The sequence below is a fragment of the Mobula hypostoma genome, chromosome 9 (assembly GCF_963921235.1).
Source record: "Mobula hypostoma chromosome 9, sMobHyp1.1, whole genome shotgun sequence".
In the NCBI taxonomy this organism is placed as follows: Eukaryota; Metazoa; Chordata; class Chondrichthyes; order Myliobatiformes; family Myliobatidae; genus Mobula; species Mobula hypostoma.
In genome coordinates, this window is record NC_086105.1 from 62,040,845 (window position 1) to 62,053,444 (window position 12,600).

The following is a 12,600-nucleotide window of genomic DNA, read 5'->3' on the forward strand; positions in this document are numbered from 1 at the left end:
GGCCACTGGGAGATCCTGCTTTCTCTGGCAGACAGAGCGTAGATGTTCAGCAAAGCGGTCTCCCAGTCTGCGTCGGGTCTCACCAATATATAAAAGGCCACATCGGAAGCACCGGACGCAGTATATCACCCCAGTCGACTCACAGGTGAAGTGATGCCTCACCTGGAAGGACTGTTTGGGGCCCTGAATGGTGGTAAGGGAGGAAGTGTAAGGGCATGTGTAGCACTTGTTCCGCTTACACGGATAAGTGCCAGGAGGGAGATCAGTGGGGAGGGATGGGGGGGACGAATGGACAAGGGAGTTGTGTAGGGAGCGATCCCTGCGGAATGCAGAGGGGGGGGGAGGGAAAGATGTGCTTAGTTGTGGGATCCTGTTGGAGGTGGCGGAAGTTACGGAGAATAATATGTTGGACTCGGAGGCTGGTGGGGTGGTAGGTGAGGACCAGGGGAACCCTATTCCTAGTGGGGTGGTGGGAGGATGGAGTGAGAGCAGATGTACGTGAAATGGGGGAGATGCGTTTAAGAGCAGAGTTGATAGTGGAGGAAGGGAAGCCCCTTTCTTTAAAAAATGAAGACATCTCCCTCGTCCTAGAATGAAAAGCCTCATCCTGAGAGCAGATGCGGCGGAGACGGAGGAATTGCGAGAAGGGGATGGCGTTTTTGCAAGAGACAGGGTGAGAAGAGGAATAGTCCAGATAGCTGTGAGAGTCAGTAGGCTTATAGTAGACATCAGTGGATAAGCTGTCTCCAGAGACAGAGACAGAAAGATCTAGAAAGGGGAAGGAGGTGTCGGAAATGGACCAGGTAAACTTGAGGGCAGGGTGAAAGTTGGAGGCAAAGTTAATAAAGTCAACGAGCTCTGCATGTGTGCAGGAAGCAGCGCCAATGCAGTCGTCGATGTAGCGAAGGAAAAGTGGGGGACAGATACCAAAAGGGAAGCCCCTTTCTTTAAAAAACGTACATTTCACGTACATCTGCTCTCACTCCATCCTCCCACCACCCCACTAGGAATAGGGTTCCCCTGGTCCTCACCTACCACCCCACCAGCCTCCGGGTCCAACATATTATTCTCCGTAACTTCCGCCACCTCCAACGGGATCCCACCACTAAGCACATCTTTCCCTCCCCCCCTCTCTCTGCATTCCGCAGGGATCGCTCCCTACACAACTCCCTTGTCCATTCGTCCCCCCCATCCCTCCCCACTGATCTCCCTCCTGGCACTTATCCGTGTAAGCGGAACAAGTGCTACACATGCCCTTACACTTCCTCCCTTACCACCATTCAGGGCCCCAAACAGTCCTTCCAGGTGAGGCATCACTTCACCTGTGAGTCGACTGGGGTGATATACTGCGTCCGGTGCTCCCGATGTGGCCTTTTATATATTGGTGAGACCCGACGCAGACTGGGAGACCACTTTGCTGAACATCTACGCTCTGTCCGCCAGAGAAAGCAGGATCTCCCAGTGGCCACACATTTTAATTCCACATCCCATTCCCATTCTGACATGTCTATCCACGGCCTCCTCTACTGTAAAGATGAAGCCACACTCAGGTTGGAGGAACAACACCTTATATTCCGTCTGGGTAGCCTCCAACCTGATGGCATGAACATTGACTTCTCTAACTTCCGCTAGGCCCCACCTCCCCCTCGTACCCCAGCTGTTACTCATTTTTATGCACACATTCTTTCTCTCACTCTCCTTTTTCTCCCTCTGTCCCTCTGAATATACCTCTTGCACATCCTCTGGGTCACCCCCCCCCCGTCTTTCTTCCCGGACCTCCTGTCCCATGATCCTCTCGTATCCCCTTTTGCCTATCACCTGTCCAGCTCTCGGCTCTATTCCTCCCCCTCCTGTCTTCTCCTATCATTTTGCATCTCCCCCTCCCCCTCCAGCTTTCAAATCCCTTACTCACTCTTCCTTCAGTTAGTCCTGACGAAGGGTCTCGGCCTGAAACGTCGACTGCGCCTCTTCCTATAGATGCTGCTTGGCCTGCTGCGTTCACCAGCAACTTTGATGTATGTTGCTCACTGGAAGAAGCTTGCTTGTATTTACCCTCATAATTTTGTATATCTCTATCAAATTTCCCCTCAATCTTCTATGTTCTGGGAATAATGTTCTAAACTGTTCAAATTTGCCATATAACTCAGATCCTCAAGTCCTGGCAACATTCTCATAAATTTTCTCCACACTCTTTCAATCTTACTTACATCCTTCTTGTAGATAAGTAACTAAAACAGGACACAATACTCCAAATTAGGCCCCATCAATGTCTTATACGATTTCAACATAACACCCCAACTCCTGAACTCAGTACATTGATTTGTGAAGGCTAATGTGCCAAAAGCAGCTTTCTTTACAACTCTATCTACCTGTGATGCCACTTTCAAGGAATTATGGACCTGTATTCCCAGATCCCTCTGTCCTACCACACTCCTCAGTGCCTTGCTGCTCACCATTGTCAGATCTCTGATTATTTTCTGATCCTTAGAGTTCTTCCTGGAGTCAAGAATGGCAAGCAGTCTTAATTCTTAACGATCGTTTATTTTAGAGCACAAACAAACTTACACATAATAAGCAAACTAAATAAAGAGCTGAGAAAGGAAGCTAAGGTAAATGGGAAGCTAAAACGGTGAAGATAAAACCAAATAAGAGAATAAAATGGCACCTCTGAAAAGTCCATCACCTTTATAATCGAGATTAGAGAAATTCCTTAGATAAATTAAACCAATCACTGGCTGTACAATTACATCACGTGGATAATGTGCTAATACTTAGCCAATGAAAAATGAGAAAGGTGATAAACTGTTAGATTAACTGCTATACCACTTTCTGCCAGTGAGCGGGAACGAACCACTACATACGGTGAAAAATGCAAGAGTTGTTAAAAAGTACATATCACCTCCCAGTTTCTTACTTCATTCCCCACCCACCCACCTTCCCCCCACAGGTGATCTTACATACCACCTACCAGGTTTGTTCTCCTTCCCCTCCCCCTAATCATGATGTGGTTTTTGGCCCCCCTCCTTTCCAGCCCTGATGAAGGGTGTCAGCCTGAAATATCGAAAGTTTGTGCCCCTCCATAGATACTGCCTGACTGTTGAGTTCCTTTGTCTGTGTTGCTCAAATTACATATCATATGAGTCAGCGACAATAAGTCTGATTCCGAGTCTGATAAATATTCACCAAATAGTATTATACAATCAGAATCAGAATCAGGTTTATTAACACCCACATGTAACATGAAATTTGTTAACTTAGAAGCAGCAGTTCAATGCAGTACATAATCTAGCAGAGAGAGAGAGAAAAATAATAATAATAAATAAAATAAAACATAATAATAAATAAACAAGTAAATCAATTATGTATATTGAATAGATTTTTTTAAATGTTCAAAAACAGAAATGATAATAAGAGGAATAGATAGAGTGGACAGCCAGTGCCTCTTCCCCAGAGCACCACTGCTCAATACAAGAGGACATGGCTTTAAGGTAAGGGGTGGGAAGTTCAAGGGGGATATTAGAGGAAGGTTTTTTACTCAGAGAGTGGTTGGTGCGTGAAATGCGCTGCCTGAGTCAGTGGTGGAGGCAGATACACTAGTGAAGTTTAAGAGGCTACTAGACAGGTATATGGAGGAATTTAAGGTGGCGGGTTATATGGGAGGCAGGGTTTGAGGGTCGGCACAACATTGTGGGCCGAAGGGCCTGTGCTGTGCTGTACTATTCTATGTTCTATGTTCTAAATGCTGTTTAGTAAAAAAAATGAGGTAGTGTCCAAGGGTTCAATGTCCATTTAGGAATCGGAATCGGATGGCAGAGGTGAAGAAGCTGTTCCTGAATCGCTGAGTGTGTGCCTTCAGGCTTCCGTACCTCCTACCTGATGGTAACAGTGAGAAAAGGGCATGCCCTGGGTGCTGGAGGTCCTTAAAAATGGATGCTGCCTTTCTGAGACACCATTCCTTAAAGTTGTCCTGATACTTTGTAGGCTAGTGCCCAAGATGGAACTGACTAGATTTACAACCTTCTGCAGCTTCTTTCGGTCCTGTGGAGTAGCACCTCCATACCAGACAGTGATGCAGCCTGTCAGAATGCTCTCCATGGTACAACTATAGAAGTTTTTGAGTGTATTTGTTGACGTGCCAAATCTCTTCAAACTCCTAATAAAGTATAGCTGCTGTCTTGCCTTCTTTATGACTACATCGATATATTAGGACCAGGTTAGATCCTCAGAAATCTTGACACCGAGGAACTTGAAGCTGCTCACTCTCTCCACTTCTGATCCTTCTATGAGGATTGGTATGTGTTCCTTTGTCTTACCCTTCCTGAAGTCCACAATCAGCTCTTTCATCTTACTGACGTTGAGTGCCAGGTTGTTTCTGTGGCACCATTCCACTAGTTGGTATATCTCACTCCTGTACGCCCTCTCATCACCACCTGAGATTCTACCAACAATAGTTGTATCATCAGCAGATTTGTAGATGATATTCGAGCTATGCCTAGCCACACAGTCATGTGTATACAGAGAGTAGAGCAGTGGGCTAAGCACACACCCCTGAGGTGTGCCAGTGTTGATCGTCAGCGAGGAGGATATGTTATCATCAATCCTTTATAAGGATTGCCTTTAAAATGCATTAAGACAAACAAATACACAAATAATAAAAAATGCTTTAAAACACATGGAAAGAAAGTTAACGTATGAGATCACAGGAAAAACCATCTCCACCACCGAGCACATCTACAAGGTATGCTAGCACATGAAAGCAGCATCCAACATCAGGAATCTGCACCATCCAGGCCATGCTCTCTTCTCAGTGCTATCATCAGGGAAGAGGTTAGGTCCCACACCACCAGGTTCAGGACCAGTGATTACTCTTCAAACATCTGAATCCTAAATCAGGGTGGATAACTCCACTCACCTGAACACTGAACTGACTTCACTGCCAATGACTCTACAACACATGTTTACAGTATCATTTATTTATTTTAATCTGTACAGCTTGTCTTCTTTTGCACATTGGTTGTTTTTCAGTCTTTGTATAAAGATTTTCAGCGATTCTATTGTACTTACTTTACTGTGAATGCCTGCAAGAAAAGGGAATTCAAGGTAATTTATGGTGACATGTAAGATCATGCATTTACTTTTACCTTGAGGAGTGTTTGATGGTTCTGGGACTTTATTCACTGGAGATTAGAAGTACAGTATGAAGTGGGATCTCATTGAAACCTAACTAATAGTGAAAGGTCTAAATAGGATGGAAGTGGAGAGTATGTTTCCAATAGTGGGAGAGTCTAGGACCAGAAGGCACTACCCCAGAATAGAAGGACATCCCTTTAGATGGAGATGAGGAGGAATTTCTTTAGCCAGAGGGAGGGGAATCTGTGGAGTTTATGTGGAGGCCAAGTCATTGAGTAAATTTATATCAGAAGTTGATAGATTCTTGATTAGTAAGGGCTTTCAAGGTTTGTGGAGAAGGCAGGAGATTGTGGTTGAGGGGGATAATAAATCAGCCATGATCAAATGGCAGAGCAGATTTGATGGGCCAAATGGCCTAATTTTCTCCTGTGTCTTCTGGTCTTGTGATCTTAATTTGTGTGATGTAACCATTGTAGGAAAAGCCAGCATTTACTGGTCACCCCAAATTTCCCTTACAAAAGCAATGTTGATCTGCTGACATGACTAACGTGGTCCTTGTGGGAAAGCGCTCCCACAGAGCTGTTGTGACTGGAATTATCTTGTTTCAGTCCAGTGACTAGATGTTAGAAGGGATTTATTTCCAATCCTAATTGATTTTGGAAGAAGTTCGACAGTTCCTTGAGAGTGCTGGACTAGTCATGTTGCGGTCACACAGATGGTTTAGAAATGTCCCACCATGGCACCTTCTAGAATAGGGAATGGGAAAAGAGAAAAGGAGGGAGGGGGAGAAATTACTAGAAGTTAGAGAAGTTGGCTTTTAACCGTGCCCTGAAAATCTACATACACCTCTATCTCTGTATTGTTCCTTCCAGATCAAAATAACTGAACAAAAATATCCCAATCATCCAACTTACCACTCACTTTTGCTACCTTATATGTCTTTTCCATTGCTTTTATACAGTCCTTAACTTCTATTGTCAGTCACAATTGCCTGCCCCTGCCATTTGAGAACTTCTTCTTCTGTGGGACATGTCTATCCTGCGCCTTGTGAACTATTCCCAAAAACTTCAGCCATCTCTGCTCTGCTGTCATCCCAGCCAATATCCTCCTCCAATCCACCTGGGCAAGCTCCTCTCTCATGCCTCTGTAATTCCCTTTATTCCATTGTGGTACTGATATATGCTTCTCCCTCTCAAATTGCAGTATGAATTCAATCATGTTATGATCCTAAGGGTTCCTTTACATTACACTCCCTAATAAGATCTGGGTTATTACACAACACCCAATCTAAGATAGCTTTTCCCCCGGGTAGGCTCAAACACGAGCTGGTTTAAAAGCCATCTCATTGGCATTCAACAAACTCCCTCTCTTATGATCCGACATCAACCTGATTTTCCCAATCCCCTTGCGTATTGGAATCCCCCATTACAATTGTGTCATTACCCTTTTCCAGCTCCCTTTGAAATCTCAACCCCACATCTTGGCTGCTATTTGGAGGCTACTTTGACTCCCATAATGTTTTTTACATCCTTGTAGTTTCTTAACTCCACCCACAAAGATTCAACATTCTGTGTCACCTCTTTCTAAAGATGCAATTTCATCTCTTAGCAACGGAGCCACACCCCCGCCTGTGCTTTCCTGCCTGTTTTTTTCGATACAAAGCGTATCCTGTGATGTTAAGCTCCCAACTATAACCTTCTTTCAGCTGTCTTATCTGAATATGTTCTGTTCGGTCATAACGACATGTTATTATAATGCATCAGGTATGAGGGACTGTAGACTCACCCCCCTCCATCACAGACACAAGTGTCCTAACATCAAGGACATATTCAGTAGCTGATGTCTCAAGAGGTGGCATCTACCATTGAGAACCCTCACTATCCAGGACATGTCATCTTCTCATTACTACCATCAGGGAGGAGGTACAGGAGCATAAAGACCCACACTCAGTGGTTTAGGGACAGTTTCCTCTCCTGCACTATCAGATTTTGGGGTGGTCCATGAACACTAGTTCATTATTCCTCTTTTACACTATTTATTTTATTCCTTATTCTACAGATTCACGACACTCTAGCTAAAGAAATTTTTCCTCACCTGTGTTCTAGTTGTTCATCCCTCAATTCTGAGACTGTGTCCTCTGGTCCTAGAATCTCTCAGTATAGGAAGCATCCTCTCCAGATCCACTCTGCTCAGACCTTTCAATATTCGATAAGTTTCAATGAGATCCTACCTCATTTTTCTAAACTCCATTGAGTACAGTTCCAGAGCCATCAAATGCTCCTCACATGTTAACTCTATCAATTGGGTTCAATGAGGTCAGGTTTGATTGGGTCAGTGGGGAAAAGTTTGATTGGGTTCATTGGGGTCAGGTTCAATTGGGTTCAATAGGGTCAGGTTTGATTGGGTTCATTGAGGTCAGATTCAATTGTGCTCGACCAGGTTCAATGACATCAAGTTGGATTGTGTCAAGTACGGTCATGTCTGTTTCGATTGGGTTAGGTTCAGTGATGTCAGGGTTGACCAGATTCGATCGAATCAGGTTTGATCAGGGTTCGATCGGGTCAGGTTTGAAATGGGGGAAATCAGTCTTAGTGAGTACATCAGCAAACTTTAACAACTGTGTATGCCTGTGGCTGGGAGGAAGGAATGGGACTTGTTCTGCCGTTGAAGTTGTGTTCTGTGTAGTTCTGCTGAACGTGGTGGGCTTGCTGAGTTTGTGCTGGACTGTGTGGCAACACCTGCAGGCGGCCCCCAGCACATCCTCAGGTCGTGTTGGTTGTTGACTCAAATGGCACAATTCACTATATATTTTGACCTACATGTGCTAGAACAGTGAATCTGAATCTGAATCTTTGAAAGTGACTTGAATGGTTACGTGAAGAGGAAAGGTTTAGAGGGATATGGGCCAAATGCAGGGAAGTGGGCCTCGCTTACACGCGAGCAGTTGGGATGAAGGGATGAAGTGTCTGACTCTTTGTCAAAACCAAGATCCCATCAACGTTCCCGACTGCACAGGACAATCTCACATGACTTCTGAAGAAGAATGTGAGAGTTATGCCCAAAGACTTGGTCAGTACCTTTTCCACAATCAACATCACAGTGAGTACAAGCCCAGAGCCATCAAATGCTCCTCATACACTAACTCTTTCATTCCCAGAATCATTCTCATGAACCTCCTCTGGACCCTCTCCCATGGTAGCACATCTTTACCTATATAAGGGGCCCAAAACAGCTCGTAATACTCCAAGAACAGTCTGACTAATGCCTTATAAAGTCCCAGCATCACGTCCTTGCTCGTATCATTAGGGTCTATAATGAGTCACCTATAGCCAGGGAAGTGATGACCCTTCCTGTTAGACTGTTTTTGGTGACTTATTTTTTTATACTTTCTACTTCCCTTCTAATATTTGCATATCTGTGCACTTGTAATGCGACAGTGACACTGTATCTGACATTTCTTTGTCCATTTTCCTAATCTGTCCAAATCCTTCTGCAGATCAGGATATTTTACCCTTGCAGTTTCTTAACTCTATTCACAAGGTTTCTACATCTTCCAATCCTATGTCACCTCTTTCTAAGGATTTGATTTCATTTTTACCAACAGAGCCACACCATTCCCTCTGCCTACCTGCCTATCCTTTCAATACAATGTGTATCCTTGGACATTAAACTCCCAGCTATGATCTTCTTCCAGCCACAACACAGTGATGCCAAACTCTACCTGTGCTACAAGATCATCTACCTGATTCCGTATACTGCCTGCATTTTATGTAACAGCTTCAGTGCTGTATTCATCACCCTTTTCAATTTTGTCCACATGTTATACTTCAACTCATCCCACTGACTGCAATTTTGCCCTATCATCTGGCTGTCCTTCCTCACAGTCTCACTACACACCGCATTTAGGTATATACCAACTGTCTCATCCTCAGCTCTACCACCCCAGTACATACCCCCTGCCAAATAACCCTCCCTAACAAATCTAGCAAACCTGCCTGCAAGGATATTGGATCTCTCTTGTTCAGGTGTGACCCAGAAGAGATCCCAATGATCCAGAAATCTGAAACACTGCCCCCTGCACCATTCCCTCAGCCACTCATTCATCCGTACTACCGACCTATTCCTGCCTTGTCTGGTACGTGGTACTGGGAGTTATCCAGGAATTACTTCCTTGGAGATATAGCCACTTCCCTAACTCCCTATACTCACTGCACAGGACCTCTTCCCCCTTTCTACCCTTGTCATTGATGCCAATGTGCCATAAACCTCTGGCTACTCACCCTCCTTCTTGAGAATTTTCTGCAGGCACTCTGGGACATCCTGGACCCTAGCACCCAGGAGGCAACACACCATCCTGGCTTCTCTTTCATGGTCACAGAATCTGATGTCCATCCCTTAACTATCGAGTCTCCTATCACTATTGCACTGCCTGACTTCACCCTACCTCGGTGAGCCTCAGAGCCGGCCACAGTGCCCCTGGCCTGACTGCTGCTGCTGTGGCCTGATACACTATCCCCACCTTCCAGCAGTATTCAACACTGTATACTTGCTGCTGAGAGGAATGGCCACAGGGGAACCCTATATTGGCTGATCAAATTTGCAGATGACACGATACTGATACGACTTATTTCCAACAATGATGAGACAGCCTACAGAGGAGAAGTCAATGCCCTGACACAGAGGTGCCAAGAAAACAACCTCTCCCTCAATGTTGAAAAAACCGAAGGAGTTGGTCGTGGATTACAGGAGGAATGGAGACAGGCTAGCCCCTGTTGACATCAGTGGGACTGTAGTTGAGAATATGAGTAGTTTTACGTTCCTTGGTGTACACATCACTGAGGATTTCGACTGGACTATATTGTCTGTGGTGGAAAATGCACAACAGCGCCTCATTCACCTTAGACGGCTGAAGAAGTTTGGTATGAGTCCCCAGATCCTCAGGACTTTCCACAGGGGCACAACTGAGAGCATCCTGACCGGCTGTGTCACTGCCTGGTAAGGAAACTGTACTACCCTCAATTGTAGGCAGTGGTGCAGACCGCCCAGCACATCTGTGGGTGTGAACTGTCCTCTATTCGGGACACTTACAGCAGCAGGTGCGTAAAAATGGCCCAGGGGATCATCAGGGACTCCAGTCACCACAACTACAAACTGTTTCAGCTGCTTCCGTCTAGCAAACAGTACCACAGCATTAAGGCTAGGATCAACAGGCTCCAGGACAGCTTCCTTCACCTGGCCATCAGACTTATCAATACACATTGATGGGATTGCATATCTGACTGTACATACATGTATATAAAACAATTATGTATACAATTTTAGAGTTTGGGCAATATCCTCCTACATTTCCCCTCTTTATTACTTGTACATAATGACGGAGGTGCAACATAGAGATTTTTACTCCCTCAGATGTAAGAAATAAATTATTATTATTATTATTATTATTATTATTATTATTATACTCATTTCTCCCAATGATCATGCACCTACTATCTGAAGTTTGCACTCTGGGTGTGACTGCCTCAGTAAAAGATTCATATATGCCTTTTTCAGCCTCCTGGATGATCCTGTGTACATTCATCTCCAGCCCCAATTCCTTGACCTTGTCAGTCAGGAGCCAATGTTGGGAGCACTTCCTGCAAATGTACTAATCAGGGAGACTGTTAGGTACACTGAAATCGCACATCTCATGGAAGGAGCATTCTACTGATTGAGCTACCATCCTGTCTATGCTTGTTATACCTCTAACTTCTCAAGCATTAAATTCTAGCCTATGCCAGTTCTCATTCAAGCCTGTTGAGCCAAATGCCTGGCCACTCTAACACTGGCCCACTCACACAATGGCCGTTCCGCTTCTTTTTATTGGCCCCTGTCGAGTGCCTAATAGGTCATTATGATTGCAGCAAACTGAAAATTTCCAAAAGTCACCAAGCATTTATTAAACCTTGCACTGCCTCACCAAGGAAGAAAATAGCATGCAAACAACTCACTAACTCTAACCTGTATGTCAGAATCAGAATCTGAGTTAATATCACTGGCCCATGTCATGAAACTTGTTGTTATGCTACAGCAGTATATTGCAATACACAATAATACAAACAGTGGATTACAGTAAGAAGTAGTACAAAAAGAGAAAAAAAAGTAGTGAGGTAATGTTCATGGGTTCAAAGTTCATTGAGAAATTTGATGATGAAGGGGAAGAAGCTGTTCCTGAATCGTCAGGCTTCTGTACCTCCTCCCTGATGGTAGCCATGAGAAGAGGGCATGTCCTGGCTGATGGGGGTCATTAATGATGGATGCCACATTTCTGAGGCATCGCTCTTTGAAGATGTCCTCCTGGGGAGACTACTACCCATGATAGAGATGATCTGTCTCACTTCTGTACGCCTTCTCATCACATTTGAAATTCTGCTGTCAATAGTTAGATCATCTTTAAATGTATAGATGGCATTTGAGTTGTACCTCGCCACACAGTTATGGGTGTAGAGAGAGTAGAGCAGTGGGCTAAGCACACATCTTTGAGATGAGTCTGTGTTGATTATCTGCGAGGCGGAGGTGTTATTTCCCATCCACACAGACTGTGATCTTCCGGTGAGGAAGTCAAGGATCCAGTTGCAGAGGGAGGTACAGAGGCCCAGGTTTTGGAGCTTTTCGATCAGAACAATTGGAATGATTGTGTTAAACACTGAGCTGTAGTCAACATAACAGCATCCTGACATAGGTATTTGCATTGTCCAGGTGATCCAAGGCCGTGTGAAGGGCCAAGGAGATCTCATCTGCTGTAGATCTATTGTTGTCCTTGCTGAGGCAGGAGTTGATTCTTGCCATAACCGATTTCTCAAAGCATTTCATCACCATAGATGTGAGAGCTACTGGATGATAGTTGTTAAGGCAACTCACCCTGCTTTTATTGGGCACTGGTATGATTGTTTCCCTTTTGAAGTGGGAGGGAACTTCCGACAATGAGACATTTGAAAATGTCTTTGAACACACTTTGGCACAGGTTTTCAGAGTGCTACCGGGTACACCATCGGGGCCTGTCACCTTGTGAGTGTTCATCCTCTTGAAACATGTTCTGACATCAGCCTCCAAGACAGAGATCGCAGGGTCATGGGGTCTGCAGGGATCCTCATAGCTGTGGTTTTATTCTCCCTTTCAAAGCAAGCATAAAAGGTGCCGAGCTCATCTGGTAGTGAAGCATCATTGCCATTCATGATATTAGATTTTACCTTGTAGGAAGTTATGGCCTGCAAACCAATGCATCCAATTCCACCTCTAACCTCATTAGGAATTGTTCCTTTGCTCTTGAGATAGTCCTCCGCAATCTGTACCTGGCCTCCTTGTATAGGGCTGGATCACCAGACTCGAATGCCACAGATCTAGCCCTCAGCAGACTGCAAATCTTCTGGTTCATCCACGGCTTTTGATTCGAGTATGTACAGTATGTTCTTGTATGCACACACTCATCCA